General features: G+C 35.2%; 1 pseudogene; it reads right to left on the bottom strand.

The window, feature by feature from the left end:
• Nucleotides 1-3,259: 3,259 nt before the first annotated feature.
• On the bottom strand, nucleotides 3,260-8,191 carry LOC122890255 (annotated as a pseudogene).
• Between the last annotated feature and the right edge of the window lie 205 nt (nucleotides 8,192-8,396).

Here is an 8,396-nt window from a genome sequence, read left to right as displayed (position 1 = left end):
TATTCAAGTCACTGCTGCGGACACATTACTAAGTTCATTTATTTTCTATTATAATTTGTGTAAATTGTATATTCATGTATTGTTTCTCTGTTTTAATCCTCCATTAATATAACAATTGCATATAGTTTTGATTCAGTTGTCAGAACCAAGATAGTATTAACACACACACACACACACAGGCAGGAGAACAGCACCCATTTTCTTCATACAAAGCAGTCCAAACAAACAAACAAACAAACAAAAAAACAGATTGCCAAAGAGCTGCTTCATATACTTTCATAATTGTAAATAACTTCAGAAAAATCAAGGATGTGAAATAAAAAGTAAAGGAAAAGTACTGAAGTGAGATTTTGGTTAAAACTGAAATAAATGGCAGAATAAATAAAGAAAAGGAAAGCGCTGTTGATTGTGCATAAAAGAGAAAAATGAGAAGGTAATGAAAGTTGATTGTCGATTGCTCTGGTTCCTGTGTGTTGCCTTCTGTAATGCATCTGCATGTCTTTTTCTGCTTTTATGATTTTAATTTCATTTCTATGCAGTATTGCTGAAGCACAGGCTATATCAATATCAATGAACTATTAGAATGCCTCTTTTGAATTATATTTTTTTCAGCAAACCTTTTCTAAACAGGAACAAGCTGAGTCTTCTGAATATTCCAAAAGAAATTTTAAGCAGTTACCAGGAAACAGTACTTGTGCAGACTTTCAAAATAAAGAACAAAGTATATTTTAACTGAATTAAATGAACATTTATTCAATTAGGATAATTTATAGGATCAGGAAGTAGCAAGGCTAAAAGCAATTGAAAGACATTCAGAAACCAGGTTATAGTCATAAAGATTTTATGTATTTGGAAAAGCAGAAAACAATTTGCCAGCTAATTTATTTATTAATGATTCTAAATTCTATTATAATTCCTAAATTATTAGAAAAATATATAACAGTATAGCTGTTAAATATCCAGTGACTTCTAATACATACATCACTGAAATAAAAATTCAAATTAATATGATCATATGAAGGAATAGATATTAAATTGAGAAGAAATAATGAGATTTATGTCACCTCTTTCTCAGTAGAATCTTAACGTTAATTTTTATTATTTATTTATTTATTTTTTTTTTAAAGATTTTATTTATTTATTTGACAGAGAGAGATCACAAGTAGGCAGAGAGGCAGGCAGAAAGAGAGAGAGGAGGAAGCAGGCTCCCTACTGAGCAGAGAGCCCGATGCGGGACTCCATCCCAGGACCCTAAGATCATGACCTGAGCTGAAGGCAGTGGCTTAACCCACTGAGCCACCCAGGTGCCCTTAACTTTAATTTTTCATTTTAAATATCTCAGAATGAAGGTTATACTCACTGATATAAGCATGTGTATCTTATACTTTTATTATTTTCTATATGGATATATTTTGCTATATGGATATATTTTATCCAAAGGAAATATCAATATATCATTTAATTCTATACAATAGAAAATAACATCATATTCATTTTGAATTTGATTATGGAAAACACTGAAGTTGGTTGATCAGATTTATATGTATGTACCAAGTGTTACAGGTAGGATGATTCAACTTACATTGCTTACCTATTCCCTAGTGCTCATGTCCTTTTCTGCTTCTCCTATGTTCTTGGCTAAAGACCATTGACCATCCCTTGAAATATCATGGAGAAATAAAGTCAACATACAGATAAGTTTATCTTATCATAGAAAAATCTTCACTGTATTTCCATTGGTACATGTTGCAAAAATATACGTTCTGGAGAAAGTAGATGGGTCATTAAGTGTGCAAAAGTAAATTCTGTATCTGTACATGTAATGGATTAGTTATGTATAGAAGTCTGCTTAGAAGTTTGTACATGTTTGTCAGTCCATTTCCACTGATTCATATCTTCTTTTACTTCCTTATTAAAAAAAAAAAAGGCATTATATCTTAGCGAAAGTAGAAAACTGTAGGTTGCATACTCACAGAATTAAAACAATCAGAAAACTCCAGAAACCACTAGATTGGTCACCTGATCTGTAAAAGTTTAATTGTCCAAATGATCCAATATTTTTTCCCAGCAAACAATATAAAAGTGTCAAAATCATTGATATTTATTCACATGTAGGCTAGCAAGTGTGTTGATGCAATTTATAGCCTGATACTTCAGAATATCATGTGTGATTCCTTCATTTAAGTTTTCTCGTTTTGGTGTTTATTTCCTTGGCTCCTTTTACCAGTAACTTATAGTAATGGACCCCAAACAATTACCATCATCTAGATATACCACACATATGGCTAAAAGAAAGTGAGCCCACATATGATAGAATTTGGCATAGTGTCATAAGAACAAAAATAATCAACCAAAATATCTATTATTATTAATATTTTTTAGTAAAATAATCAGATTTTATTAAGTGATAATGGACTTGTTCTATTTCTTTCTCTCTAGCCAAATCTTCTCTTTCTTATTCCCAAAATAAAAACTTAATACCCAAGCATTCAATATGATACAATAATAACTTAGTAGATTATGTGTAAATCTTAACCAAGTTCATACTATATGAATTTAAGAACTATAATACATCCAGAAGTGGAAACTGATTTTGTAGGTTTTGCTCATTGATTATAGTATTAAAAGCCTTTATTTCAGAGTTAAAAATAAATGTAGATTTCTTATCATGCAGACAAGTTGTTCTAGATGGGAAAAAATTACTCAAAATTACATATATCAGATTCTTGTGAAATTTTCTGAAATATCTCACAACAGTTCATAAATAATAAAAATATACTAAGGATAATTTTTTTAGGCATGAAGTTGTATCAAAACATTCCATAACATTATCCCATGAAAGAATAACACTTGATATCTAAGGAAAGATGAAGAATTATCCCGAAATGTCATATTTTTCTTAGAAGAAAATTGTACTTTAGGGGGCACCTGGGTGGCTCAGTGGGTTAAAGCCTCTGCCTTCTGCTCAGGTCATGATCCCAGGGTCCTGAGATCGAGCCCTACATCAGGCTTTCTGCTCAGTGGGGAGCCCGCTTCCTCCTCTACTTCTGCCTGCCTCTCTGCTTACTTGTGATCTCTGTCTGTCAAATACATAAATAAAATCTTAAAAAAAAAAAAAAAACTCAGATAAATAGGACACCTAGGTGGCTATAACGACACTCCAAGATAGAGTTTGGTAGTTTGGTTTTCATCGGTGTCCACAGCCAAAGGGTAGGTCAGAAGTTTTTCTACCAGGTCTTCTGATCTACCAAAGTGTAGGTCAGAAGGTCTTCTCCTCTCATAGAAACTGGAAAATTCAAGAAAAGTCTTTCTTTGAGTAACCCTTTTCACACATCACCCTGTAGACCTGAGGGGCTTCACTTTCCAGAAGGACTGGTCTCTTTGCAACAGTGGCAGAGTATTGTGGTAATCCTATATCCTTATCCATGAGTGTTGCTTCAAATCCACCCCAATAGCCGTTAGAGGATGGAACTCCATCCCTCACCCTGGTTGTGTCACTTGACCAACACCATCCTGAGCTCATATTTAGGATTTTAGCCAATAGCTGTGGGTCAAACCCTAACCTGATTCCAAGATTCATAGCTTCAGCACTTCCAATCATTCTAGTAGCTAACAGCATGTTGTTACAGATCTTTGCAGTCAACTGGGTCCACGCAGATACACGACATTGGAGCACATGCACCCCAGCAACACTTGGGCAGCTGCATATTTATCTTTGACTCCTCCCACCATAAATGTGAACTTCCAGATGGAGCAGTTCCCACACCACCAGAAACAGGAGCATCCATGAAAACTGCTCCCATTTTCTCAACTTCTTTGACCAATTCTTTTGAAACTTCAGGATCAATAGTACTGGAATCTATTAGTACTGAGCCTTTCTTCACTTTTTTAGAATTTCATTTTTTCCAGAATAACTTTCTGTTGTATTGATACTGGTAAGCAACATTGTAATAATTGTCAGGTTTTTTTGGCTCTATCTGCTGAGGAATACACTGCCTGTTCACATGCATCTCGAAATTCTTTGTAAGCATCAGAGAACACATCATAAATGAATGGATAGCATGAGAGTTTTTGCCATTGGCTTCTCCATGTTGCCCTGTCAAATGAGTCCAGCTGGAATCTTAGAAGCCAGTGACCTAGAGCACACCACAGCAAGACTGGCCACTGCTGTGCACTACCAATGGCTCTAATACCAGTCTAGAGAGAGTTCCACAGAGTTGAACCATAAATACCCTGGCATGCTGTCCCAGCCCCACCTCCCTGTGGTGAACTCTCCACTTTTGGCTTGCCCACTCGCTGCTTACACAAGCTATTAAACATAATTTAATAGCAAAGCCTACTCACATTACCATGTTGATTAAATTCCAGAGCCATTTACAGTCTACAAAGTGCTATATCAATACATGATGCATATTGATACATATTGATACTGCACTACAAGTATGTAATAAAACAAAATATTTTATTATTATTTATGACTTTATTAGAGTGAAGTCTAACTTGTTCAATAGTCATCGTTTTGAAAGAGAATAAATCATGACTTATGAATTTATAAAATTTCAATTTATATTCCTCTTATCCCCTACTGTTTGCCTCCTGCTTCTGCTGTGAACTTTTTCTAGTGTTGGGAGAGTTTCTTGGTAGCAACTTTGGGGATAGAGTATTATTTGATCATTTTAAACTATATTTTTAGAAGGAAATAAACTCTCTCTGGGTTTAAGATAATATAAAAATCAAAATCAATAAAGAATATATTAGTCTGGGATTGGTTTTGAAAGTTCTCATATAGATCAGGGGGTCAGAGCAGTGAATTGAGTCTCTTCTCCTTAATGGGTTTTCCCTTATATTATTCAAAGTACTCAAAGAGAATTAATCCTTGTTGTGGAGATCATTAAAGGAATGGATCAATTTTTCCCTCAAAGGAGTTTTCAAGTAACCCATATGACCTTTGCCTTTTTGATTGTTCAAATCCTAAGATATCTTAGTGTGTCTCTTGAGGTTTCTTTTTTTTTTCTTCTTCTTTCTCAATATTTGTGTTAGGTGTTGGTTTTTGCTTGGGGCAAGAACCTAACAGAGGAGAAATAGTAATGTTTTAAAAGCACAAGAATCTCATACGCATTTTTAAATCTAACCTTTAAAATGTTATTTTTTCCTTAAACATAGATGATCTAGGGAGAAAATTTGAAGTACTTGAAAACTGCAAAAACTAAACTTCTGTGAATATTTCAAAAAATGTTTGTATTCAAGTCTCTATTTGACCACAAAAATGATCATTATCCCTATTTCCCTGAAGAAATTTTTCATCCATTTTGCTTTATTTAATCAAGGAAATATATGTGCATTCTTACAAATATGGACATATTCCTGCTCAAATCACTTTTCTAGAACTCATAGAAAGATACATTATTTCATTAAATCATCTGTCTAGGTGCTTTTTCCATAGTAATAAAAAAAATCCTCTAGTTGATTAAAACGTGACCAAACCTATTTATCCTGCTTTTAAAAAGATTATTAAGGAATTTAATTGTCAGATTTTTATTCCCAATCATAATCGGAGAGGTAATCTCAGTTATTTAGTTCAATATTATTTAATTTCCAGTATTATTTTATTTTGCTTACTCTATATCCATGGTGCCAGAGTAGAGAATTTTGAGGTAATCAAATATAGTTGAAAAATGACAAGTCATATGGTGTTAACAGAGATTTTGACAACATTTTTGAGTGACTCTTTTTCTTATTAAAGATAACTTTTAAAAATAGATAAAATTATTAAAGTGACATAGCCCTTCTCAAAAATTATTTTTGAAATATTATATTTTCATACTTCCTATTAAAAAATTCCAAACCTGCTAATATGGAAATAGCAAAATTATATTATTTTTACTTAAGATCAAATTCATTAATCTCTTTTTGCTAGGAATTACTACTGTACCTATGCCACCTGCAGGACTGCCTGACTCAAAAGTCAGATCCCTTTTTTTTTTTAATTGGTAAACTTTCTTCTTTCTTGGGAAACACATATAATATTCCATTATTATCCTTTTTAAATCTTTATGTTGTGCTGTGATGTCCACTTTCATTACTGATATTGGTCATTTGTATACTGTATTTTCTTGAACAGTTGGGCCAGAGGGAAATTAATTATATGAATTGTGTTAGTTTGGGTCCTCCTAAAAGCAAACAGGAAGATGGGATTTGTTGCTCAAAGGATTTACTATGGAAATGCCTGAAAAAGATAAAAGGGGAGGAGGGGACAGAAATCAGCTGGGAAAACCTCCAGACCACTTTGTAAATTTGACAGCTGTGAAAAGAGGTTGGTGGGGGGAGGAAGAATTGGGTGGGGAAGACCCTCTGACACAGCAGGTTTTGAGAAAGTTTTGACTATAGCAATGGGTTTCTGCACTAGAGAAATCCTGTTAGGAATATACTAGGACTAATCCTCTGGCTGTGCCTTGTCTTTGAGTGGTTCCTGACTGAACACCTAACCAGTGGAACTAAGACCATCAGTCAGTGAGACTCTTGAAAGGGACTGAGCACACTTCCACTGGTGTCATAATCTAAAAATTGCACGAAAAAGATGCACATATTCATGCAACTCCTATGAATCTCTCTTCCTGAGAAAAGGCTTAGCACAGTGAAGTTAGTGGAATAAATTACAGCCCCTATACCAAGTTGGTCTTGGGACCACAGGTGATACCTGATTTTTTAAATTCTTGCTCCATTCTGATCTCCCTTCATTCTCATCTATAATGTTGGCTAGTTTTTGTGGCTTCGCAGGTGGCATGACTCCCATTCCTCTTCCACCTGGTCATCAAAATGCCTTTTTGGGCCAGGTTTCTGTGCATGTGCATTTACCATTATAAACAGGAGAGGGCAAACCAAGAAGCATCCGGGTAGATAACTTGTGTTTTTCTACTAGTTTCCATTTGCAAAACCAATGCAACCTCCTTCTGTTGATCAGGATGAATTACTCTGGATAGTGATTCTTTTCACACCTGCTGTTCCTAGAAAACTGCAAGTCCAAACTTTCCTGCAGTGGTGATATCTTTCAGTTCAAAGAATCATAGCAATAAATTGGTGCTTTAGCTGTGCTTTCACTAGGCTATCCTGGTGCTCAGCGAGGTGATCATTCTGTAGAGCGTGTGGTCATGGAACCGCTTCCACACCACTTTATTTATGAATTCGGTCCTCACTGGATGCTATCTTATGTGCGATTTCATACCTGTGGATCAGATCTTTTGTAAACACCATTAGGTGGGTACTTGCTGAGGTTCTGCAGACAGATTAGAAAAAGATACCCATAGTAGGTATCTTACCCTGAAAGGAAAAACAAAAAACAAAACAGACAAACATAAAAAAAAAAAAAAAAACCTGAACCTTATAAGAAGAAAGGGTCCTCATTTAGTGAATTTGCCACCAATGGGCTTGTTGGTCTGCTTGAGGAATAGAACCATGTCCCACAACTCAGTGCAGGTCTCTGTCACTGGCAGGTTGGACATTCTGAGGCATTAGTAGCTGACATAGGTAGGGAGGTAGATTAGGAGGAAGGTAGGTAATTTAGATAGGCAAACCTTGGTAAGTGGAAGTCTATACTATTCAGATCATAGGTAGCTTCCATCTTTGCCATGGTGGCCAGACTATGTGCCATTGTGTTGTCCTGTGGTGGTTAATAACAAAGCAAGACCAGGGTCAAATTTTCAAGTAATTTTGGTTGGTTAGTGCCTCTGTCATGGTGGATACTTTCTGGTAGGTATAAATGTGTGTCTCTTCACATGCCTTTAGCCCCAACCCCCTTGTCTTCATTTTTATCATTCGGTTCCTTCCAGACTCAGACCAACCAGCCTGGCCATTTGGGGCAAAACTGTAAATGATATTATTGTTAGTACTAATGCTAATTCTTTTTGGTCCTGTTTTCTCCTGAATAGAAAAGAACAAACACATTGGACAAATGAGCAACTGCATACAATGTACTGAGGCCTTATTAATCTGCCCTAGCAACAGTGCAGCTCTTAGTAGAAGAGCTGCAATTAAGGTCATAGTTTGGTTGAGTTTGCAGTAGTCTACAGTATTCTCTAAAATTCATTGGGTGTTCTATAGGTCAAATGAAATTTTAAATGTAAACATGTAAGAATCACCAACCCTGTACCCTTGGCTTCTTAATGGTAACACTAATCTTTGCCATTCTCCTCATCATGGGAAATATATGTGTTCATGAATATTTTATATATATATTTTTTTTTTATTTTTTTTTCCAATTTATTTATTTTCAGAAAAACAGTATTCATTATTTTTTCACCACACCCAGTGCTCCATGCAAGCTGTGCCCTCTATAATACCCACCACCTGGTACCCCAACCTCCCACTCCCCCACCACTTCAAACCCCTCAGATTGTTTT

Source organism: Neovison vison, chromosome 11 (genome assembly GCF_020171115.1).
Source record: "Neovison vison isolate M4711 chromosome 11, ASM_NN_V1, whole genome shotgun sequence".
Lineage (NCBI taxonomy): Eukaryota > Metazoa > Chordata > Mammalia > Carnivora > Mustelidae > Neogale > Neogale vison.
The sequence above is the reverse complement of the archived record's forward strand: the minus strand, read 5'-3'. Positions and strand labels throughout refer to the sequence as shown.